This window comes from Haliotis cracherodii, unplaced genomic scaffold, assembly GCF_022045235.1.
Source record: "Haliotis cracherodii isolate W230 unplaced genomic scaffold, xgHalCrac1.p SCAF_2, whole genome shotgun sequence".
In the NCBI taxonomy this organism is placed as follows: domain Eukaryota; kingdom Metazoa; phylum Mollusca; class Gastropoda; order Lepetellida; family Haliotidae; genus Haliotis; species Haliotis cracherodii.
The window spans coordinates 33640541-33666823 of NW_027266275.1; the positions used below are offsets into that span (position 1 = coordinate 33640541).

At 39.5% G+C, this 26283-nt stretch overlaps 1 protein-coding gene across 1 annotated transcript in view; it reads left to right on the plus strand.

The window, feature by feature from the left end:
- The first annotated feature begins 7778 nt into the window (after window positions 1-7778).
- Window positions 7779-26283, plus strand: part of LOC139468013 (glutamate receptor ionotropic, NMDA 2B-like) — a 191463-nt gene continuing 172958 nt past the window's right edge. Inside the window, exon 1 of the mRNA XM_071249664.1 lies at window positions 7779-7862. The gene's annotated coding sequence lies outside the window, so the exon portion shown is untranslated. The remainder of the gene's footprint in view (window positions 7863-26283) is intronic.

The window sequence follows — 26283 nt, forward strand, 5'->3', positions numbered from 1 at the left end:
TTTGACACTTTACAGATAACACAACCATAAGCAGTGACAGTATTGGTCCACTGGCATATGATTATATTATTATCTAATATATAGATTATGCCAATGGCTTCCCTGAAGCTCTACACTTTCATTCGAAGGTTGATCATATATTAATTTTCCAAGAAGTGTGATTTAAACTAACTTGCACAATGTTATTAAAACCTTTAAAAAATGAGTGGGCAGGTGCTAAAAGCGTTGTAACGATTGGTCATATTGGTCTTTCCTCCACCATGTTATAACATCAAGGTTAAACTTTAATATCTTCTAAGCGGCATTAACCCAACTCAGTCACTTACATTTGCTTTTTATGTTGTTTTCATTTCAGGAAAATAATCACTTCATAGTCTGTTTTAATCATGTGTTTATGTAGGCAATGAGCTCCGGCAACGAGACTGATGGCTTAACAGAAGGACCACGTGATTAAACATTTTCACTTGACCAGCCAAACTATCCTGTCAGCTTAAGCTGTTTCGACCTTCTATGTGTTGTGTTGTAGACCCAATATTTAACCGGCTATCTGTATTGTGCACGCCCACCGCTACTGTTAACAGTTAGATTGCCCAGACAGAAGCTGATAGCCAGTTGAAAGCAAGGACCAAATGTGGAACATTATTTCAGAAAAGCATTAACCAGTTGAGCGAGGATTTCAACGACAGAACAAATGCAAGTGAATAGCTAACGGTTCGACGATTGTGACTTCGCGTCATAGCGCCTTAATGAAAATGAGAAGTTTTATAAAAAAAAGTTAGTGTGGCAACGCAACCTCAAACGAAATCTGAATGGCGCATTCCTGATGGGCAAATTACTAGATTATCGATCAAGCTAATCGGAAATAGTTCAAAATCAGCTCTATTGAATTGGTCGGTAAGACCCCAGTCATTTTCTATTGCGTTTCTTTACATCAATCCACAACGAGCTAATAAGGTCCTAATGCTTAACTATTTGTAAATACATCCTCCTCAGCAGACTCGTCAACCTTCTTTATGTGTTCCAGTTCAGATTTAGTTCAAAGACGACAACGATATACATAGAATAGTAACTACGAATGTTCACACGATTTGCACAGTCGGCAATCGCAAGACGTAACTTCAGTTTGAATGGGTCTGGTAAGTCTTACAGACATGCTAATCCGACTATTCAGAAGCTGTTTGATACAGCACGGTAGCCTTCTCGTGAAACATCGGTTTGATATTGCCATATATCCTGAAAACGTCATCTGGGGCAGATTTTGATTGTGGAAATGCGCTCACACACCCTGTGAGAGTTTTCGACTCCATACCAACGTATAAAACGTGCTTTAGGTGCGGCATGGGGAATTATATGTATTCAATTTCAGACCAATATGTAGGCGAGTATTGACATCGCATGACGCGGACTCTTAATCTGATGATGATTAGGGTACATTATTTGTTTTTTCTTCCGAATTTAGTTTTTTTTTATTCCAGTCATGTAGACGTCAATGTAGCTTTCATTTAAGTAACTTTGTGGGGCATTGGGGTAGCTTCGCGGTTAAAGCGTTTGATCGAAACGCCAAAAAACCCGGAGTCGATTACATGTACCTGTATAAGGTCTTCGTGTGAGGCTCGGTTTTGTGTCCACCTGCTGTTATATACCTGATCCCCGTGAAGATCCGGGCTAGAATTAGAATTCATCAAACCGATGCTTGTCGTAAAAGGCGATTAACGGGATCGTCAACGGGATCGTTAACGTTGATGCATGTCATCATATCCCATTTTCGTTTTCATTATGTCAATCACTGGTTGTCTAGTCCAGACTCGATTATTGATAGACCAACGTCACGTCATGGGACGTATGGATGTGATTACCGACACGACCGAGGGCATAATTGATTAAGGCTATAAAAGGCATAATATGAATTGCTGTGTTGGCAAATGCCATCTGAATTTTACTCAGAAAACACTAATGACAGCTTTTCAATAGTGAACTTTCCCTTCATGTCGAGCAATATTCCAGCAGCGCCAGCCTTTGGTGTTTACATTTCACACATTTTGAGATACAATGGAGCAGGCTCTTTCCACCAAGTTTTCAAAGAGTGTCTTACAACTCTTGCTCAGAAGTTGTTTTATTCAAGGTAACAGCATTCAAGGCCTCAATGAAGCTTTGGAAACGTTATATGGTAGACATGTGGAGGACACTTCCACAATTGACGCATCAGTGACAAAAGTGATATCTAATGCAATTCAGGTGAACATTTGACTTGCCTTTGCATGTATACACTCACCTTTTCGCAAACACCTTGTATCATCATTATTTGATAGGGATTCATATACACATGCTCATGATATAGTCGTAATCGTAAAATTCATAAAACAACGGCACAATTGACCTCTGTTACGCATGGATTAAATCATGTGAATTAGTCCAGGTGTGTAATTCAACACTGTACGAAAGGAAAGTAGCCCAGAAGCTGTAATTCATGAAACATAATACGTTGTCAAAACAGAGTGACGTTACACTTGTAAGTCACTAGTGAGTTAGTCGGGTTTAACGCCGCTTTTAACAGTAGTCCAGTTATATCGCGGTTTGTCAGCTTAAAGTGGGTGGAAAGCCCGAAGACGTTTACCACTTCGGTGAATCCAACGAGCACGGGTATGATTCTGACAAACCTGGAAACATAATCGGGGCGACCCGGGATTCGAACCCACAATCATAGGTGTCTGGCGTGCCCAAGGGACGCAACTCTGCACTGCGAATCGCAGCGCCTCAGGCGACTGGGCCACCTGTGCCCCCTTTGATATAGTTGAATCCCTACAGGGTGTACATTATGAGTTCAAAAATAATTTATCTTGGCGTATCATGAAATTATTCTTCTCAAACCTTCACTATAACCGAATATGTTAGTGCATATTTGATTTGATTGTAATCTGGTAGTCAGCATGTTGATGGTTGAATATATTATAATAGTTACAGAACGTGAAATTGTTTGTTTCTTGTTTAATGTCGCACTCAGCAATATTTCAGCTATATGACGGTAGTCTGTCAATACTCGAGTCTGGGCTAGACAAGCCCTTAGATTCACATTATGAGCATATATCCATGCAATTGGGATACATGCATCAACCAAGTCAGGGACCCGGACAACCCGACCCCGTTAGTCGCCTCTTACGACAAGCAGAGTCGCTTTTTACGGCAAGCATAGGTGACTGAAGACCTTCTACCCCGGACTTCACGGTTGGTCAGGAATGTAGTATTTAATGTAAACAGTTGTGAGGAAGTTATATTTAGATGTTCGAATTATATGTAAACTTCAGGAATAGTATGGATGTCTGTCTAGCGTTAAAGAAACATGTCGAATATTTTGTGATGATCTGGTGACACTGGACTGGTCCAATGCTGTATGGAAAGGGTGCGAGCCTGTCACATCTCACATTTCATCTGACATTACATCAAGACCAGCTTCCGGGTAAAGATCACTTTTCACCCAAGTGTTCAACCAAGGCCTATCTCGGACGCTTCACCACTGTTGTTGCGAGGTGATTTTTATTCTTTTCATTGTCATTTCCATTGCTCTCACATTTTATACTGCTATTGAATAGTGTACTAACCACACTCCATTGTGTACTGCCATTGTAATTGTTGTGTAGTAATTTGTATTGATTTGTCAACCTAGTCAATTTTGTGATACCATTGTTGATTGTATACCATTTGCTGATTATTTGTTGGTTTGACACTAAATTCTGTTAACATATTGTTTCAATATGGGAATCGACACGTAACAACATATATATCATTATTTTTATTAAAGCACAACGGAAAAGCCATAATGCAGTTCTCACTTCATGGTATGCTTTACCAAATATAAGACGTTTTTGTACTTTAAAGATGTGGAACTGCCTTTGTGACGCATATCTGCTTGTGGGATTGCCTTCAGTATGGGAAATATTATCGAAGCCTTCAATGAGTGTGTTCAATATTGACCGTCCACGTGACCAAAGCTTATCCGCGTTTCTCTGCACAAGAACACTTTTAACCTAATTAACCAGCCTCATTGTGATAACGCCTTCAATCAACATTGAGGCTCACACATATCTGGAAATAATATGTTATCGCCTTCCACAATGGAATAAATCATTAGGTAATTTGAATGATGCATAGGCCATACTATTGATTAATAAACCTAATGTTTAATTAAGATTTGTTGTATCAGAAGATTCTTGGCGTTTGTCCATTTGTTATGCACGCTTGTCAGTTCAGATACCACCTTAATAACACTCCCGAGCGATTTACCATTAGCCGAATTACCTTAAGTAACATATATGTATTCGTAGAAGGATCACGACTTGTTCATTAGTGCATACTGCATAACGGCGACGTGTTATTTTAACTCTAGTCCATGCCGGTGTCTGTTCAAGAATACTTGTTCTTGAAAATAAATGGGTTTATCAGCATTATTCCTTATTCTGTTTATTTGCAACTGTCTGGAAGTGTCATGAATATCAAACATCATCGACTAGACCCTTTTATAATAAATAATCTCCAGCGCTCACAGTTTGGAGTAACTCCATTCAAAGAGGATTAATCCTAGATAGCAACAAATAAGGGAGGAAAAAAGAATGCCAATAGATACACAGTTGGATACAAAGTGACATTACACTACATTAGAAGGTTAATTTGGGGTTGCATTATCGTTATAATTGAATGAAACCTTGTAATTGGAGCTGATATATGAACACAGAACCTGACAATTAAGATTAAAACTGTCCATTACTTTGCACGTAATTCTGATAGCATAAAATTCATATTGAAGGTGTCATTCACAGGGATAAAATGTTGGAGGTTTGTAGTTCTTATAGGATTCTCTCGCATTCCAATTGTGCTTTTTCTTGCCCGCTTGTGTATTGCCCCGGGTACATATAACAGTTGACATTCTGTCCGACTGTATAAGGCAGAGATGTTTGTAAACCTTGATGCTTCTCCATTGTCATGGGGCGGTTGGCTAGCCTAGTGGTTAAAGCGTTCGCTCGTCACGCCCCGAAGACCCTGGTTCGATTCCCCACATTAGTTCAATGTGTGAACCTCATTTCTGGTGTCCCCCACCGTGGTATTGTTGAAATATTGCTAAAAGCGGCGTAAAAACAGACTCACTACTCTCACTCTCTCTTCATTGTCGTACACACGGCGGGGTTCAACATATGTCTCCTTCAGCAGCGGCATGCGGATCGCACTTATACAGACCTCGGTAGAAGCGTACAACTCCGTTGTGTAATGCGTTTACAGCTGATATATCATATTGTCCCCAGATTGCCGCTCCATAGTGGATGATAGACTAGACCACAGTGTCATAGAGTTTAGTGAAATGCTTGTATATGGATATCAGTAGACCTAACAACTGGCAAGATGAATTCGCTGCTACTTTGCCCTTGTGTAGTGAAGTCCAAGAAGTCTGTAAAAAAGTCCTAGGTATGTAAACTCTCTACCACTTAAGGTGTAAGGTCGTCACACTTAAACACACTGCTTGTAAGGCCTTGACAGACTGGCAAAATGTAGGCCTTGAAGTTCAACTTGTTTACTCAGTCCAGAGTTCAGTATACGACAGTACAGCTTGTCCGCAGATCTTGTCACATAACACATGTTTTCGTTGTCGAATTTGATTACATGGGTTGACTGTGTATTTGTGTCGGTTCATTTTTCAATAGATATAACCGATGTGATCACTTTTGTAAGAAACCGCTACACGGATTCATATAGTTTGCACATCGGTTTCAATTCATACATCAATGAACCAAAGACAAAATTCACAGTCAATGCTTAATAAATAAGTTTTATATTTTACTTATTTCATGTCATCAACCTGCAAATAGGTCCAATCATATATATGTGCATGTCAGAAACAGCGATAGTATGAAATGGTGGTCTGACGAAGAAAGGATTTTCACATGTCTTCAACTATTTTATTTACAGGTATTTTACAAATGGAACGAAGTGAGAGCTAGTTCGGCCCACGTTCATAAAACCAACAGTCCTTTTTTATTTTTGGATGTGTAAGTAACCATGATAATGTCCTTAATCTTTGAGATGAGTGACACTTGGTACTGATAAAAGCTGACATGTGATCTGGTGAACAGAAACAGATACTGCTGAGGTCACACTCATAGTGTGTCATTTCCTGTTTCAGCTTTCGTGGAAATTTGCCAGAATATAATCAGGTGGAGACACTCACCCAAGAGACTATGCTTATGCCACTGCTAGTTATGTTCAATCCTCCCAGATAATAACATGATCTTCGTTTGAAATAAAAGGGACGAAATAATTTCAATGGCAAATTGAACAAAATTACAATTGCAATTTGCAAATATAGAACAGCCACAAGAGCAATTAGTCCATTTTGTATAATGCATCATGAATTTTCAGAAACTACAAGTAAAATATGGTTTGATGTTATTTCAATAAAATTTCAAACTGAAACTATTTTAAATGGAATGTTGTATCATAGGTTTACATAGGTTAACAATGTACCAATCATGAAGATGCTTGAACAGCTTAATTATCATTATACGTGAAAGTGTCCAACTATAATACTTTTTAGCTCCGTGGGCTATAACAGTCCCCCGCTATGCACGTATTTGATTTATACATTGGCATTGTATTCATAAACACGAAATAGTGCATCCTGGTCTCTACACACTGGGAAAAGTTGAGGATTGCTTGCGTTTTGATGCACAGTCAAATCACACATTTTATTTGTAAGCATTTTTTATTGTTTTATTGCCGTACACAACACTGTATCTGAAGTAAGTAATACAATTCCATACCAACATAATGTCAAGGTATCCGGGTCTATTATGGATACGTTTTTGTTGACTTAATCTTTTCCTAAAGTATTACGAACAAGCCATGTACCTGTATGTGTAAAGGAGAGATAGACTAAAAAGGTTAGGGAGTTTATCCTTCGCCACTTTCAATAAGAATAGTCTGTGAACTCAAAAGAGAACGTGTTTAAGCTTATTAAATACTCTTGTGGTTTACTTCTTCTGATGTGTCTGTGTGAGTACATGGATTGTAACAGACGCAAGGTCTAACAGAAAAAACCCGAAAGAAGTTCCTTTGTAATAGCGTGGTTGTGATGGAAGCTCATACAGAACTGTGTTCATTTCTTTGTAAGTATCGTACTTCTCGCAACTGCAATATAAAAGATAGAATCAAGAAGGGTTTGACGGTAAACGATTTGGCAAAGGTCGGTATGGAGTTCACAGAAACTGTCCGAACCTTTCTTCAAACTGACTTCAGACTACAGTGAGAGGTTCACTCGCGTGGATATGAATCGATAAAGGAGTCAATCAAAGCGTCATGGCAATTACCCCCGAGCTCCTTCTACCTTCTTCATCATCATCTAAAGGTCCTATTGCATTCGTGTCATTTACAGGAAAGAGATGAAGACGATTAAATGCTTTTCTTTGCTGTAGTTGAGTAGATAAACGACAAAATCACCTAATCTCTTGCACCATAAATGTTCTCCTGTATCACAATATTTGGGAAGCATTTCTTTAGGATATCGGCTTTATCTTCAAGCCAAGGTCGTTCTTTTGAAATTCTGCAAAATCCTGACCGAATTGGATATGGAGTAACGCATATATCAAGCAGTGATTGGCATTTGATGTGAGGGCTACCGGAATCAATGCCACAAAGCGATAGGAGGGCGACATTTTGATAGGAGAATGACATTAGTAATGGAAAAATTATTCGATACAGTTCCTATCACAGTTGTCGAGCCTTGCCTGAGCGAGAGTCTCCAAGGAGGTTCAGATGACGGCCTTGGAACCCACCATACATCACTGTTTTATAACCGATAGCGTCACAAATCGTCGTGTAAGGTAAGCAGACTGTAATATGTTGTTTCGTAGTCCCAATCCTGTTTGTAAATGATGTCGACTTATGCAAGGCAATACGAGTGATTTCAAGGACCATTTGACAATATTTAGAAGACAGGGCCAGGCAGCGAACTGTGTGTCGTTATTTCAACATCACAGCTTGTGTCTGGCACATGTTCGTAATGATGAAAGCCTCCATGTCTACTGAAGCAGTGATGAAAGTCTACCACACAATGGAAACACAATCATAGAGGATTCGTTGCTTAAGTACTGCATCTGTGTCGTCAAATCATGTGTAATGGAAAATGAGAAATAAATGTGAGTAGTTATTGACAATAATTGTCGCAAACACCTGGTGTCATCTGACGATTCACTATTTAACAGTGGTTCATAAACACCGGCTTATGATATGGTCGGAATCTTACAATGGACTCTACTTTTAGCAGAGATTTCTTATGATTATGGAAATGGTTTTGACGCTTTTATTTGATATACTGTAAAATCAGTGTTAGCTGTTTTACATTTATATTAGTAAACTGCAGCGGTAATCACAAGGAACATTAAGAAAGGAATGGTTCTGTTCATCTAAATGTTGACGTCTGAACTCCAGTGCTCCGAAACGGCTACCGGGAACTCTGGACACCCATTGATTCTGTATGCTCATGAAATATAACCTGTGAAGTAAGGCTTGTCTATCAATGAAATGCCAGATTTGACATACTGTTGACATATTACACAGTGACCTCATGACTGCCAACAATTTGGTTAGTGAAGTGAGCCATGTTGAGCCCGACTCTTGTTCGTCTCCAGTAAACACCATAACATCCCAGCATATTTGTCCTTGTCTAGACACACATCTATATACACATTGCACCATTTACATTCAACTTGCTGGAGCGAAATGTTAAATATTTCAAAGAGTCTATTAATTACTGTATTTGATCAAGAGATTAAAACCCATGTTAGTTGCCCCCTGTCTTATATCATGCACAGGGAGAAAATGAAAGCATTTATCCTATGGAGCGCGTTTCCCTCATAGATAAGGCTAGCTGGTGTTCCGCTCACCCTGACTTTAGTACTTGTACTTCCGACAAGATTGCTTCTCTGGCGTCTGATCCCGTAACCTTTCCTAAGATCCGTTCTCAGATTTCGACAGACTCTGATCAACCCGGCATTACTTGCAGGTACGTCTAACTGTCTCCTGGCTCCGGCTACTTACCTCAACATCTAACAACCGTTTCCACATTTTCTGATGAATATAATATTATATTGGTTGTGCATCATTCTTGTTCTAACTCGAGGTTCAGACGCATAAATCACACGGTCAAGATTGTGCGTAGATTTCATTGGATGAGGTAGCTCAGTTTTTATGTCTGAATGTATGTGAATTTATGGGGACAACTTGAGTGTATGGAGACTTCGGAGCATGCAACACAGACATCGGGATATCACAGATGGGTCATTACTTACCTACAGCATCCAGTAATACATTGTAGCTACACACAATGCTTTTAGTGACTTAATATATGTATCTATCCTTATGACGAATAACGCTTCGGTACGACAAATGTATGATACACTTCTTCTGGAGTCATTACACGCGCTCTGAAGCGTGGGGTTGGTTTTGCGACGATTTCAGAATGCATCATTACACTGAGACACCGTGAAAAGGCATAATCAACTTTAACTCGAAATCAGAAAAGTAATGTTTTTTATGCGTAAGTCCATTTCAAAACACATCGAATGAGATTCGAACCTGTACGACGACTTTGTTGTGTTTGATTCTCATTCCTGAAGGCCCAGGTCAAATCAAAAGAAACAAGCCAGCGCGCAGGCATTATTTTAGCGGAAGTACTCTACTCGGCGTTAAAAAACGGTGCTATTTGGTGTGTGATTGGATTCCTGAAAGGTTGAATTAAGGTGCGGATACTCCTGTAAACCTGACAGAGGACATTTCCTTAAGATATACATCCACTGATGCTTGCGAGGAGGGGGTGTCGCATTCATATTGAGACGCATTTTTGGCTAGAGGCCAGGGGTCGCATTCTGTTGGAGACGTTCTTATTTCACGATTTACTGTATTTGCCTCCTCTTTGCGAATTATTACGGTACACGTACATTGATTACGCGTTTCCACAGTGTCTCAATACATAACAGTGATTGACAAAAACAAACCACCGCGTCACACATCGTACCATTAAGGAATCGTCCCGCGATCTTCGGCATGAGGAGACACACAGTAGGAAACAACGTTGCCATTTTATAGGAAAAGATTTGATTCGTCTGAGTACACTGGAACATAGCAAGTGATTCATATGGAGATCACCTTACAAGTAGGCTTGATATGTAATTATATCAACCTTCTTCGTGTTTGATATCGTTCTCCGTCAGGTGAAGCGTATCTATGTTCACAAACGTAACAGAACTAATTTATGCAGAGCATTCAGGTTTATTACGACAATTAAACAAATATATCTACGTTAACATTCACTGTTTGTTGTATGATGGACAGTGACCTTCATCTATGGACGTTAATTTGATATACACGTAAGTCGAAAAATTCAGCCAGTCAACTTGTCGAAATAGCATCCTATGTAGCATCATCTTCACTGAAACCACTACACTGTGGTGATTTCGGAGCAGAATAGATAGCCACTATGCCAATGATTTAATGTGTGACGAGTCACAGGAATGCTTTCCTCCTCAGACTTGTCTTGACAAGGCTTGGGTAATGCTATTTACCGTGGCATAAGCTGAAATAACGCTGACTGCAACGTATCAGGATTCACTCACTCACTCTATGAAACCAGTGGACATATTATGTTGACATAACACTCAGCAGAGGGTTATCTAAGATGAAGGTTTAGAAAATGATAATTCATATTTCGAAGGTCAATATTTGTTGAAATGATCATGATATCCTGAATCTTGACCAAAAATCCTTTCAAAAGAAGTTGGAAGCCTTCCTTTCTCTAAAGGGTCCAGACAGATCCCATAACTGATGATGATGAGGAGGAGGAGGGTGATAATAATGATTGTGGTGTAACTCTTGCTGTAAAACATGCTATTGCAATAATACAAATTTCGACAAATGGTCTTAAACACCAAGGGGGTGGTGTATATTTTAATTATCAAATTCAGTATGTAATTGGGGTAATTGGAGAGTAGTCAAAAACGCGGTTTAAGAAAATGTTCATTTTGTCTTAAACAACATGCCAGTGTTAATTATATATTTTGGGAAACAATTCTATTGTAAATTTAATCTGATAAACAAAGAACTAGTCGTCGTGTTGATGCAGTGCATCAAAAATGTTTTCAAAATGTTCTCGATGTTATTTGTTCTCGACCATATAAGCAATGCCAGGCGAGCTACAATGTCATAGCTAATGTTTTCAATTTTTCGAAACAGCCATATCGTTATGCATATTAAGGGAATGGCGGGTGCTAGCCCTTCCTTTCATTTTCACCTTTGTATTTTACGGCCAATGGAATCTGTTCGGGCTGGTTATTTGATATCCCCATTGTATCTGTTAATGTTTTATGGCCAGTTTGATGAGAAGGCTAGTGAGTAGCGTGTAACCTCGGTTTTAGCAATATTCCTGCAAGACAGGGGACAACAAAATGGGCTTCAGATGTTGTGCCCATATGGTGAAGCGAACCCGGACACTGACACCTTCATGTACCAGCTACACAGGACATCCTATTGCGTTTTTTAGGGATGATACTTGTATAGTCATTCAAAAGCAGATATACTATTAGTAATGGCCATTGTCGATTGGTATCATCTGCGTGTAGTTCCACATGCATACACCATAGCCACCAGAACTTATAATCTTCAGGAAACGGTCCCTAGGGATGACAATGACAAAATGTCTTCGGTGCTTTCCACATTCGACTCTGCAGTAAAAATATCTTGACAGGACAATGCGTATCTCCCTGCAGTAGACTGGTATCGCTCATGCCGGTTGTGGTCAAGAATTCTGATCCATTATTGTTCTCTCGTGAGATTAAAATCACATGAATTGTGAAATATTTGATTAGTATTGCAGATCCTCCCAAGAGGCTGAAATTCTAGTCTGATAAATGCCTAAGAGTTGTGTTTGCTGTAACATTCTGAATCTTCTGTTACCCGATCGATTTAGATGAGATGTATTGCTTTTGTTTGTTAAAGTTCAATATCAATTGCCAAGCTGTAACAGTTTTCAGAACACCATTATTTCATTTGGAATCCCAAGAAGCTTTTGTTCAAAACACAAAGGCAATTAACGTGGAATTTGTAGAAGCATTTAAGGGACGTGTATTGCATGAAAACTACATGCAGACATTATAACGTACTTGCGCTTGAGAATCCCATTCATATATTGTCATATCACGTTGTAGATTGTGTTACAAACATAATAAAGATCCCCCTTCTGTTGCCAGACTCTATTGACTACATAGATATTGCTCTAGTGGGTGTATCATAACCTCGTAATAATATACTTATAGGTATTGCTTTACGTGGTATGTCTGATGCAAAACTATACAGAATTGAAGTTCGATGAGCATTCGAGAACTATTGTGTACACTGAACTATGTATTGAAACGATTGATTATTAAGATGAATTACATATCTTAGTCCGCCATACAAATTTAAAACTACCATGTGACATTGTTGACATCGATGAACACATTTTGAAAACAATTATTTAGTCCCAAGCAGGTAAGCCTTTTAATGTTCAAATGTATAATGCTGATCATGTAAGAATAACAGATAATTCTGACCCATTGCAAAATCACATGGATTCTATTTCCGTTGACTATGTACAGAACAGATTTACACTCGTAAATGACATTTTTCAATGCAGTTGCTACGGTCACCATAATGTGATTGACAAATGAACCATAAATATCCACAGCTGCCATCGATCATCATCCAGCACGAATTCCAACAACCATCCTTACAACAAATATATTTATCAAACGTGTTGGTCAAATATCCATTTATAAGGTATGTTAATACACTTTCCACTAACGACAGTCCAGTCAGAGTTTCACTCGTAGTACCCACGATTGAGAGATGAGCTAAAATGGGGTTAACGTCGCATTAACGATTATTGCACTTACAAGTATATAGTGGTTGTGTGGCTGCTTGACATGTTCGGACTAATGCCGGTTTTATGGCGACAGTCCACTGATATACCATGCCTCAGTTCAACATGGATGCATCATTCAAATACAGTGTACTGACTCCAAGCCGACCAGTCCTTGTTTTATCCCATTAATGCCGAGACGCCAGGCAGGGTAATAACAAGTACCATCTTTTAAAGTATGTTGGTTTAACGCGACCAGAGGATCGAATCACAGACTTTTCACTCTCAGGACAGACGCTCGGTCCAATAGACCACGGAGGGGGTCCTCATGCTTAAGAAGGGAATGATGCTATTAACAGCTGTTCCGTGCTAATGAATACACACAGAAACATCCATCGCTCGTCCCAACAATGTAACTATTCAAAGGACTGATACTTGACGAAAGACACAAAGAAGAGTCATCAACACTCCTATCAAGGACATTCCACTGTCTAAGTTACTTTCCGGACAATCACAATATAACTATTCCTAGCGGTAACATTGCAGACGGAAGTAGAGTAGTAGCGAGTATGCCAAGAGATGGCGCTCCTACCCAATCGCAACGAGTTAATCATGGCATTCTGATACTCTCGAACGGTCAACCAAGGCGAAGTTTATGATAGCTCTAAATCGCTTTATTGCCGGTAAATTTTCATTAACCAAACGGAGAATGGTTACAGAGCCGAGTGTAATTGTTTTCCAATATTCTCAGCGCGGATCGACGCTGGTCTAGGGTTGGTTATTCTGCATGATAGATTTCCTACACAATGTCAACTGAATGCCAACAGATTGTGTATGAGCGTTAATTACTTAATGCTTGAGGCGGATGTCTTACCAACTACAAGTTTCGTGTTTTACATAGTTCAGATAATCGAGACACGATTTATGATATTTATGTTGCTTGGAGAGTGTGTTTCCGTATCGTAAATATCACATGTTTGTAATACAAATTGTATTGATCAATTCTTCAGCGAACATAATACATTTTTTTTATTACTTATGTAATATTTATGATACGGAAAGACACGCGATTATTTATTTTTGTAGCATAATTTGGCACTGATAAAATAATATACGTTGAAAACATATTCATTCACTGACGCATGTAACTTTTGAAAGCTCGTCAGAACAAAAATGCCAGGCTAAAGCGTTCAATTTATACAGATAGTCTCACATTACTTGCAGCCATGTTTGTTTACATATTAAGCGCTCTTACATGGCAAAACCTCTATCTAAAACCTCTTTTAGAGCGTCATACGACTCTTGCTCAGTTGTTTGATCAAGGTTACAACATGCAAGGCCTTACTACAGCTTTTTTCAAAAGGATTTATGGTAGTCGGTTTGAGGGCAATTCCAAATTTGACGCATCAGTGACAAATATGATGTCCGATGTAATAGCCTATTTTGACTTGCAACAAATGTTCCCGCGTCTTTTCAGATGATCAATTGAATTGCCTTTGCATGTGTTTGTGACGGGATGTCACCGGTGGGGCAGGATACACTCCCCTTTTCGCAATGACCTGGTATCGTCACTATATGATAGTGATTCACCACACGCCCATGATATAGTCGGAATCGTACAATCAACTCTGCCTTTAGCAGAGATTTCTATTGAATATGGAAATGGTTTTGTCGCTTTCATTTGCAAAAGTTTCATTTCAAGCGAGTAGGCATTGCATCGATGTATGGAGCGTATTATAAGTAGTTCCTGCAAGATGACTTCATTTGCATATTTATCGGATTGTGATTCCAAGTTTATGAGATTGGTTTATCGCATCAGTAATACTGTCCATTACATGATTTGATGGCGAAATGTCTTCGGTTTTGTCTGTTCTTAAAGTGGAATATGTTAAATCCTGTGCCGCATTTTTGCAACTTTCTCTGTGTCAATATCTCATGGTTCAAGGTTAATTAAACTCAGTCTACTAACATTATGACGAATCTGAGAAATAATGTCAGCGTTTAGTTTGGCCATCACCAGACGAAGCATAAAATTTATACACAAGAGACCGTCTTGTCATTCAACGAGTTTTTCTCACCTTGTTTTTGTAATTACTTCATAAGTAACACATGTATTATCCAAACAGCCCCGTGGGGAAGAAGTAATCCCCAGCAACCTGGTTATAAGAGGCGACTCATCGGACCGAGTGGTCAAGCTCGGTGACGGTTGATTACGTGTCATCGTTACCCGACGACGTGCATCGTTGCTCATACTATCTATCACAAGGTTTATCACAGATGTAGATTCGATTATTTAAAGGCCGCCTGGAATATTGCTGAGAGTTAAACATATAACTACATAACACTCTCAAGGTCTAACAAAAACATGTAACGAATGTGAGGTGTGTCAGAACCTGTAACAGTGTTCATAGCATAATTCATTATGTCGGGATGGATGTAAGCGTGTCCCTATCAGCAGTCTGACTCAGCCAATACAATAATGCTAATCGCACACATGCTTACAACGTTAATGTTCGTTCAAGCGCACTTTGAAGAAAAGTAAAACGGCTTTTCCTGACTGTACATAGTGCGTCAAGAAGTCTGTGAGGGGTACAAAACGTCCCAAGAAGACAATACGTGATTTATATGTCTCACGACGATATCTAAAAAGGATCCCGAGACTAAGCATTTTCTTATTTCTTTAATTTTCTGAGAAATTGCGTCGAGGAACATTCAGGCAAGTTGATGGAACTGCCCTTGCTTTCAAACACTCATCTTCTTTTACACTTGATAGGTCTGGAGAAGCAATAAACGGATTAGCTCATCCCGCCACCTTCCTTTATAAAGTAGCCGCACTAATGTGCCCGACATCGAATATCTCATTTTCAATAGTCACCAGGGAATCAGCTGAACTGGGTAGTTTACAAGAAGATGCGGATGCTCAGTGGGATGATGCTGATCCTGGGTCAGACGTCGAGGGAGCACGGTTTGCCTGCAGGTCATGCTACCCTAACGTACGGCGGACGTCAACAACCGGCCGCACGGGCTCTACGGCATAATGGGACCCCAGAGCCTCGGTGACTAAACAGTTGGCGCTTGTACTTTACAATTATTGCAGGCTTGATATATACATAAACGAAAGGGATGTCAACGTTATTGCTTATTCAGCCAAGGTCGTAACACTACAACCCCATGGTAATTCCGGGTTAGAATTGATTCCCAGCGACCTATGCTGGTCCTACGAGACTTAATAAAACGGCTGGTGAGGTTCCTCCGTGACTTGGTTGATTGTGTGCCATCGTAACTCGACAGCGTGGGACGTTCTTCATAATATCAATCATTAGTTTCTCTGATCTGCAGTCGATTATTTTTTATGCCATGTAATAGACCCGGACTATTGATGGGTGCGGCGTTAATCAATAGTTAAACCATGGCTACTTTGTAATTACATTATATTTTATGTACTGTTACGCTTTAATAGCTGAACTCCACTTGGCGATGACGGAACTTATTTTTCCACCTTCATTTAACCTGAGACCCGTGAAGATCCGGGGTAGAATAGGTCTTCAGCAACCCATGCTTGCCGTAAAAGGCGACTATGCTTGTCGTAAAAGGCGACCAACGGGATCGGGTGGTCAGGCTCGGTGACTTGGTTGATGCATGTCATCGATCCCAATTGCGTGGATCGATGTTCATGATGTAAATGACTGGATGGTTTGGTCCAGACTCGATTATTTACAGACCGGCATCATATAGCTGGAATATTTCTGAGTGCGGCGTAAAACAACAAACCAATCCAAAACTAAACCAAAATCATTTAACCTGAATGACGGAACAAAAACGTGTGTCGCCAGCGGGATTCGAACCCCGTACTGAAAACTAGCGAATGTTGTCTTCTGCCACTGCGACGTGGAATAAATCATATAGTATTAACGATGACATATTTTCTAACATCAAGACGAATAGTTAATTCGTTTAAGAAAATATATATCTATGATGTATATTTGTGATATATTCAGTATTTTATTCGGTACATTAAAAGAACGTGTGATTTGGTAGCTTTTCGTTAAAATAGCCCTCAAGAGCGTAATTTGTTGTGGCATTCTATCCGGTGAGGTGAGTTGTTACCTTTGGCGGTCTAACATGTTACTCTTTCGGTAGTCAGTCAGTTGGAATGTTAAGCATATGCATATAACAGTCTACCTTGACATTTGCAGTGTTGCCATGTCCACCTTCCTTCACAGTTACCCCATGGGGAGTCCAGGTAAGAATCGGTCCCCAGTATCCCATGGATACATGTCGTAAATGCAGGGTGGTCAGGATCGGAGTTTACACTGTTTTTACAGGCCACTGTGATTTACAAAATAGACACAGTTTTATAGACAACTTCTTGATTATGCTTTTATAGTGATAATCGGTAAATATACTAAACCGCTGTCAAACAAGACTTGTTATTTCGTTATCCGTCACTACGAAAGGATTATGAAACAATATGCTGTGATTTAGTTTGAATATATTTGAATATTGCTGACTCACAAACTCTTTCACAGATACAAACCTTCTCTGTGCCAACGTTAGCACAGTTCGAAACATTTCACTTCTCAATGATTCTAACATGCTTACTGAACATACCAAGAAAACGTCTACAAGGTAATCTCTCTCCCTCTCCCTCTCTCGCTCTCTCTCTCCCTCTCTCTCGCTCTCTCTCCCTCTCTCTCTCTCCCTCTCTCGCTCTCTCTCTCTACCTCTCTCTCTCTCTCGCTCTCTCTTTCTCTCTCTCTCTCTCTCTCTCTCTCGTATGTGCATTTTTGACTTGGGAGGACGTGTAATTTACATCTAAAGTTCATAGTGAACAAAGATGTAATTACTGGAGTGAACAGTCACGGACGAAGACAATTGTTCTCCTGTCCGAAACTGGCAGCTGATACTGATGTATGCTGCTGACATTAGGAACACGAGACTGAATAGCGAGACAGAGCTAAACTCCATTTATACATAACCGTGGTCCAACCCGTCTGTTTTGATGGTAGACAGCAACTGGACTATATATTCAAGTCCAAGATGCCATCGGACATTAAGATTACCGGAATCTGTTATCCATCACAGGGACGACTGTAGACTGAGGCAAAATTCGAAGCAAGGACTAACATCTTGGAGGTACAATAAACCCATTGCCATGGAATTATTCAATCGATCTCCGTCAGAGTCTTGAGAGAAGGCTATCCCACGGTACCGTCTAGAAGTACTTTATCTTACCTACCATCACACATTGTACTTACTTGGGTTGTATACAGATCAGGGATGGCGCTGTCAGCCGTCATTATTGTCCAGATATATCACTGGCACGATAATGACAGGAGGTATGATGGAGAATTAACCGACAATCTTGGGGAGAAATATTACCCTAGAATTATGTGATGGTATCTGCGACTATAAAGCAATCAGTGAACACTTCCCAGACATCATCTGAAGCCAGACCCCGATAACCTCATAGTCTCATAGTGACGTTTCAATAGGTTTCTGATTTATTTTGTATATTGCATATTTTATGTTTATTTTGTATGTCGATTCTTTATATTAGTTCACGGAATAAATATGCTCATGGGACTTAGGAAGTGATACTGTTTGTGGTATAAGGAAGAGCAAGTTTTAAAAGACAAACACCAGTAAAAACAAACAAACATACATGTTTATTCACTCAACTTTAATATCAAGGGCGTACGAATGTGTGTTTGCTTTTGCATGTGTGTGTGTATGGGTGTGTGTGTGTTGAGGGATGTGGGTCACCATGTCATCTAAGGCGATTCACCTTGTGCAGAAGTCCGTTCCTCATTATCCTATATATCCTGTCCTATATAATCGGGGGATCAAATCCTAGATTATGGTCATTGGTTTGTCTGTACCATAAGAGTATTTGTGGTTTCACCCACACTGGTACATGTCAACTCGTAGAACTTGTATTACGACAGTCTTCCTTCCCCTTTAAGCCGATACGGCGATCTGTAAAGCGTGGCCATGTTGTGACATATCTGAAACACGTTGACTGGTATAACTGAACCCCGTCGTGATATACCTGAAACACGCTGAGTGTGGTACCACTAAACCAATTCATGATATAACTAGAACACATGGTGATATAATTGAACCACGTCATGATCTGACTGAATCACGTCGTGATATAACTGAAACGCGTTATCTGTTAGAATTGGTCATCAGCAACCCAGGCTTGAGGCGACAAATGAGATCTGACTTTGCTGGGGCTGGGATGTAGTATCGAGGTTAGATACTATTGAGCCACAGCTGCAAAACTATTTTGGAGTTAAAACTATAAGTCTGAATTGTTTTTGCAACAATGTACTTTTTGTGTCAGGCACTTATATATTTTGTCATCTGTCTGAAGTAGAAAGATTTGTTTCTCAAGAATTAGCGGGGACAATCAGATTATATTTGTTTTCATATGAAATCCCAGGTCACCCAGAAGACAAATGATGGATCTTTTATCTCACACAGCACTTGAGAATGCTCAAATTGACACCAGTAATTTGCGAAACGGATGAGCATGTTCTATAAAAGGACATGCCAGTAGCACAATGTCCATCAGTTCCTTCTCTCTTCAGTTTTTTGAGTATGTTGACATTTCAAAGTTTGGTTAATTCTCTCAGCAACACCTACAGGTTAACCAATGTGCCATCGTGCATTAAACATTGATCTTAAAGAGAAAGAGAACGAGGTCAAACAGACTGGAAAGGGACCCATATCACATATCATTTGTTTCCGATCAATATTTTAGCAGAAGTAGAAGCAGACATTGATACATATTAAGCGTAACGTGTGTTTGGCGACGTCATGTCTGACGTGCAAAAATGACATAACCACATATGCCATGTAGCTCTAATATGACGAAATATCAAGCAAAATTGAAATTAATCATATTGACATTAAAGTCATGGGAAACTAAAGGTCAGTGTTTTAAGCGACACTTCCTTCCTTACAAATGTTTCACAAGTAGCCGCGCCGCTTTGACTTATTTTGAGACCTGTTGTGTCGACAATGCTGGATAGGTGTACATTCTAACACAACAGTCGTGAACATGGTAAGTAATTCAATGGTCGCAGGTTGTGTCTTACAATACATAAGAATGATGTGTTCGTTTTATGGTAAAGATACCAATTCGGGTACACAGATGACCGAGACCTGAGGAAAAAAAATAGGGATCCGGGTGAATTTACTGATACCAAAAATATCATATTTCGAATTGAGTAATTTATCGATAAGGTCTATTCGTGAGATCCTCAACTGTTTTGCATCAAATTTCGATCAAAGTACTTCTATCTCAAGGATTATCCGTCTTCACGTGTTAATCAATCTTTTAACTTGTTCACCTTTAACAACCTGACTGTCCAGATAGACCAGGATATCATATAACTTTTTTAATACGTAGTTGGGTCACAACGAAATCTTATTTTCAGGATGATGTGTATATCTGGTAATAATCAGATATGTGGATAAAGAAAGCAAAAAATAAACAAGGCATAATTTGAATTTTGAATTTGATGACAAAATAATTTTTGATGATGACAAAAACATTGACGCAGACAGTGTGATATAAAATATACTTAACAGTTCGCCTCACCATTTGTAAATTAGTTTTAGAAACATGTCTGTGTGCAGGAAGGATTTGGAACTGCACTTTAATAAATAACTGTTAGAAACATCAAAACTAGGGCGCCTGATCCAATCAAAGATTTGGAGAATGTCCTTCATGTGTTTTAAATACACGAAAGTTGACAGCCACTATTTTCAAACACAAACACTCTTCGTGAAGATATATAGCCTTGACTTCCATTGCTAAATGTGCTGTCAGGTAAGAGTCTTTTTCTTATTTTAGGGTATATAAAATCTCATTTACGAATGGACATCGCGTGCTGAGAATGAAGAAACTATGGGCAGAGCAAACACACTGCTTCCGGTGCCTTCAAGCGCCAGCTTCCAAGACACGTCAGTCATTCCAAGGAAACGTCATACATTAAATTTCCGTTCTCGTTGTTTTTAATGCAAAAACGCCATGCATTCATTACTTTTTCTGTAGAATGATGTCTTTATCGAGCAAAAAGTCTGTTTGACGAGATGTCGGTCTCTGGTTTGACATAGCCTCTGGAACATGAGAATGCTTAGAAGTAGCTTAGAGCAAAACAACGTGGGAATTAGAACATAAATAAGTGTTTTTCGAATCCTACAGGTAATGTTGCAACCTGACGTTGCAAAGTGCTTTATATGTTTCTTTATCCCTTGAGGTTGAGCAAGTAACGAAGCTGTCATAAAGATAGCGTTACTTGAAGATATTACAGAGCGGATATGTGAAAAGAGGAATCGTCACTATTACATCTAAATTTGTAACGACCAGTTAAAAGAGAATATCCAAGAATACACCAGCAATATGTCAGTGATATCACCGCGTGTCATTTTGGAAAGAAATCCCAAAAGCCATGCTGGTCTTAGAACTTTATTTCTATGGTACAAACTAAGTTATGGTCCTGAGAAACCAAAAATCATAATCAGCGCGAATATGGGATTCGAATTGGCCAGCTTCGGACACAACGAAGGGATGCAATGCTGAACAGGAAATTAGACAAGCTCCAGAAGACGTGACGACTGGGCTACCCTTGTGGTGTATGGGGCTAGTGCTTAAAAAGGATTCATACAATATATTTTTAGAAGCACTTAAGATATTTTCCCACACACTGTCTAATAGAGTACGAAGTGCATGTTTAGTGGTGAGCATCCCCATCTGAGATAGAGTGATGAAGTCGTTTCACGATGACATAGCTGCAGCTCAAGAGAAAAGAGTCTAGACTGTATCGTACAATTACACGTCTACATCGGTGACCACAGATAGGCTATTTATGTGCGAGCACGTAGGTGGTATAAATTGCCAATAATAATAGAATTTATCTTTTCGAGGATCTTGGGTTAAACGGCCATAAACCAATAACGAATATGATACGAATTGATCAGAAAATGAAGAAAGTGGATGGCAACTGCCTAGCGATGAATTTGATTTCTTGATCCGTAGCACATGTACCATTTAAAGGTGACATACGTTACACACCCCTGAAAAAAAAAATTCGTTTTTTAAATATAGAATCCCAAAACTCCTTAGAAAGCACTGCTCTGTTCACATTAAAAAAAGCAATGAAAACGAAATGATAATGACTGCGTTCATTGGATCCTTGACTGTAACGGTTGTTCCCCGATAACAGGGAGTTTTTGAATCATTTAAAATGCATGCTGACACCAAAAACCATACTGAGCCATCATGCGATAGTTAGCACCGAGGTTTCAAGTGATAGGCCGGGTCTATTTTGATTCCCCAAACCTGCACCGTCTTTCAATAACGTCCTATGTTTCTTATTGATTACGCTGAATGTGCAGGAAAGTGGGCTAATGTTTACGAATGCGTTAAAAAAATACGATTTTAATCGTGAGTTGTTGCGTATTTTTGCCTACGATGGTCGTTCGTAAGACTTCCCTTCGCTATAATTAGCAATTGAGACCCAGACCTGTCCCATTTGTCAGCTTCGAACGCTGCTGGTAAACACGGAGACTGGTGCAGTGAAGTTCAGAGAGGGAAATTGGTCACAATTTTGATTTGAGAAAATCATAGTTTATTTAGAAACCGCTTAGAGTGACGATTGTTATGCTTAACATGATAGGGATAGCTGTTGAAGAATTCCTCTGACATGTGCGACTGTTTTAAGCAGCAAGTTTAACTCCTTGGGGATGGACTTTCGAGATACAGTACATCTTTCCCAACAAGATCTCCTTGAATTGATTTCAAACATGCCCTATCTGTTAACGATTGTTAACAAATATATGTTATCTGTTTACTGATATTTATTGATAAGCCGATCAAAAGATCAGATTTTATTTGTTGTCATACAGTATATTGACATCAACAAGAAAAGGGAGACTCTTTATATCGATTTGATTATTTGAAAGAGTACATGCATCACCAATCCCTAAGCTTGCCTGTCTATTTTTGACTTTTCTGACTGCCGCTCAATGATGATCATAATTATAAAATGCACGAGCAAGTGAGAAAAACCATTCCCTCCTCAACCATAAAAGAGGACTATAAATATAATAGCCACCCTTAAAGTACTGTTATGAGGCGTAACCGTCCAAATCAGCTGATTTAGGCGCGTGACGGTGTGCAAGTGCTTGGGGATGCTTGTTTATGATTGCCTCTTGACCGACGAAAATAAACATGCATTCATCATGCTTGTGCAGGTCGGTTATCATGTATAATATGCATTCCAGATAACGCGAGGCAGCATCGTAAATTTCACATAATGTTTTTGGTGTTATTTCTGAATGTATTAGAAGGATTTGTTAGTTTGTTGTTTGACGCCGCACTCAACACTATCCCAGCAGTATGACGGCGGTCTGTAAGTAATCGAGCCTGAACCACACATTCCAGTGATTGGCATTATGGTCATAGATCTATGCAGTTGGGATACGGTGACATGCATCAACCAACTAAGCGGGTCTGACTCTATTGACATCATGGGTTGCTGACGACCAATTCTAACCCACACCCACACCCACACCTGCACCCGCACACGCACCCCACCCCCAAACCCAACTTTCTTTCAAACCCTTGATCCTTCCCTAAAGTTATTTTGGGGGAAACACGGGTGACCCAGTCGTCTAAGGCACAATCCTCTGTGCACGACAGGAACCTATGATCGTGGCTTCTATTTACGGTTCTGCGTATGTAGCATAAATATCAAAGCTATGAACACAGCTATTAGTTTTCTGTAATTTTCTGAAACTTTGTGAGACATTCATTATGTCCATTTAATTTGTATGTTTAAATATGTAATTAAATATGTTTTTCAATACAACTGGTTTCATTTGAATAGTACATTATGAATTGAAAAGACAATAATATTGTCATTAGCTGGAAGTACTAGTAACTGGTCATGGTCAAATTATTGTTCTGAACTCACGTTTGGCCTTCAACAACAACATTTATGCTTAGGGAGACATCGTCATAAACACATTCAGATTATGGCATCCTGTGTCAACCTCTGTCCACCCCAGGGCATTGCGGGTTAGACGTGGTCCCCAATGCTTACCTATGCATGATATACGTTGCAACGAAATGTATCGATCGGATGGTCAGGCTCAATGGCTCGGTTAGTTGTATTTCTTCGTCCACCGATCGTCACAACAGTAAAGACGTTGTTATCCAGAACATGTTTCATGACTTCGTGTTCTTCCAACGCCTATGAAATATATGAAACGTCAACGCCAGTGAACTACCAGTCTCAATTATGCACCGAAACATATTCCATTTGTCGAAAGGGCAAAATAGCGGTAAAAATTATGTGAATATAATCACTGACATCAAAGATGACACCAGGTATTCGCGACAAAGGTAGTCATGATCTGCCCAGCCGGTAGCCTCCGACACTCACTCAGTTCAATAAAAAAAAGATGTGTTTGTTGCCTGTTAACATTTAGCAGTACTCCTGCTGTCAACGACTATGCAAATTGTCTTCTATACCTGTGCACAGATGCTGCTGTCATGATCACCTACCTGATTATTAGCCGTCATAGTTTCTTAGTCAAATTCTTTTGTTTCATCAAAAGACATTTCACACCTGCAAACATACATTTTTCGCATTAGTACATGCTAGAATAATATCATTTTAAACATATGAAATTGGGAAAATTATCTTTTTACTCATGTAAATTCCGTACTGAACCTAACGGTGATGAATGAACATGTGACGCAATCAGAAAATTGTTTGTCGAAACACATTTCTCACCTGTTTGAAGCATCATATGTTACTTGTACAACATAGGTACAATGTCATGTATATTCTTGTAAAAAGAACGACACCGTTGCTGGTATGCATACAATTATTATATTAACAGCAAATATAGTAGGTTATGGACATGGGCTCGATTCCCAACAGGGGTACATGTACAATGTGGATCTGGTATCACCTTTTTGATATTGCTGGAGCATTCCTCTGAGAGACCTATAACCATAATCAGTTATTATGACACAAAATGATGGTAAAATTATACACGGAAATGTTCTTGTGTTCTTTCGCACCCGTTGGGAAACCATTCTTAAAAAGGAAAAGAAAACTATTATGTCTGTAAAAAGAACGAAACCGCTACTAGTATAAATACAATTACATGTATATTACTAGCACATAGCTTGGGTGCTAGACATGGGCTCGATTCCCAACAAGGGTACAATGTGTGTCTGGTATCACATTTTGAATATTGCTGAAGTATTCCACTAAGAGACCTATAACCTAAATCACTTATTATAAATCCACTGCACAGCAGTATTGTTCTTTATCATGAATTAAGGACAGTCCAAAAGGATGTGTCCCTCAACTGGCCATCAGCAAATCTAAGCTTTGTTGTGTTATTGTAGTTACATATCACAAACGATGTCACGCGTATGCAGTGCCAATAACACCGTGTAACATGCACCAGGATCTCGCGACTTTGATCAATACCCTTACAAAAATTAAATTCGCATAATATATCTCCCACAATGGTAGAAAGATCGAGTGTATTGACTTTTAAATGTCGATTGATAAGTTGACGTGATATTACGTCAGATTAATACATGTTTGAAATCATAAAATACGAGGTCATCCATTGTTTATGACGTTACATATTGAAAACATTGCGTCACCTGAACAATAGGCTTACTTTCATACATTTTACTTTATTTTCTTTCTTTAAATTACATTAGTAATTGGGTAACACAGGCTGGAACCAACACACCGTTTAATCACTCCGAACAGATTCGTTATACCTGTCAGCTTGTTCGTCATGCCCGTGAAGATCCGGGTTGGAATGGGTCTTCAGCAAGTCATTCAGATGTCCTGCTCGCTGACTTGCTTGATGCATGTCATCGTATCCCAATACTCAGATCGATGATAATGATGTCAATCACTAGATTACGCCAAGAAAACTGCATTACTTGGAACGGGGCGGTAGACCCCGTACATAGTGGCTTTTGTTTGTTGGTTGGTTGTTTGGTTGTTAAACGCCGTACTCAGCAATATTCCAGCTATTTGACGACGGTCAGTAAACATCGAGTCTGGACCAGACAGTCCAGTGATTAATAACCTGAGCATCGATCCACGCATTTGGGATCGGTGACATGCATCAACCAAGTCAGTGAGCCTGGCCACCCGAACCCGTGAGTCGCCTTTTACGACAAGTGTAGTCGCCTTTTACAGCAAGCATGGGTTGCAGCGGCCTGTAACTATAAATAGTCTGGCCATGATAGCTGGTGATAGACGCCAAGTAGTAGATCTTATATAGCATGG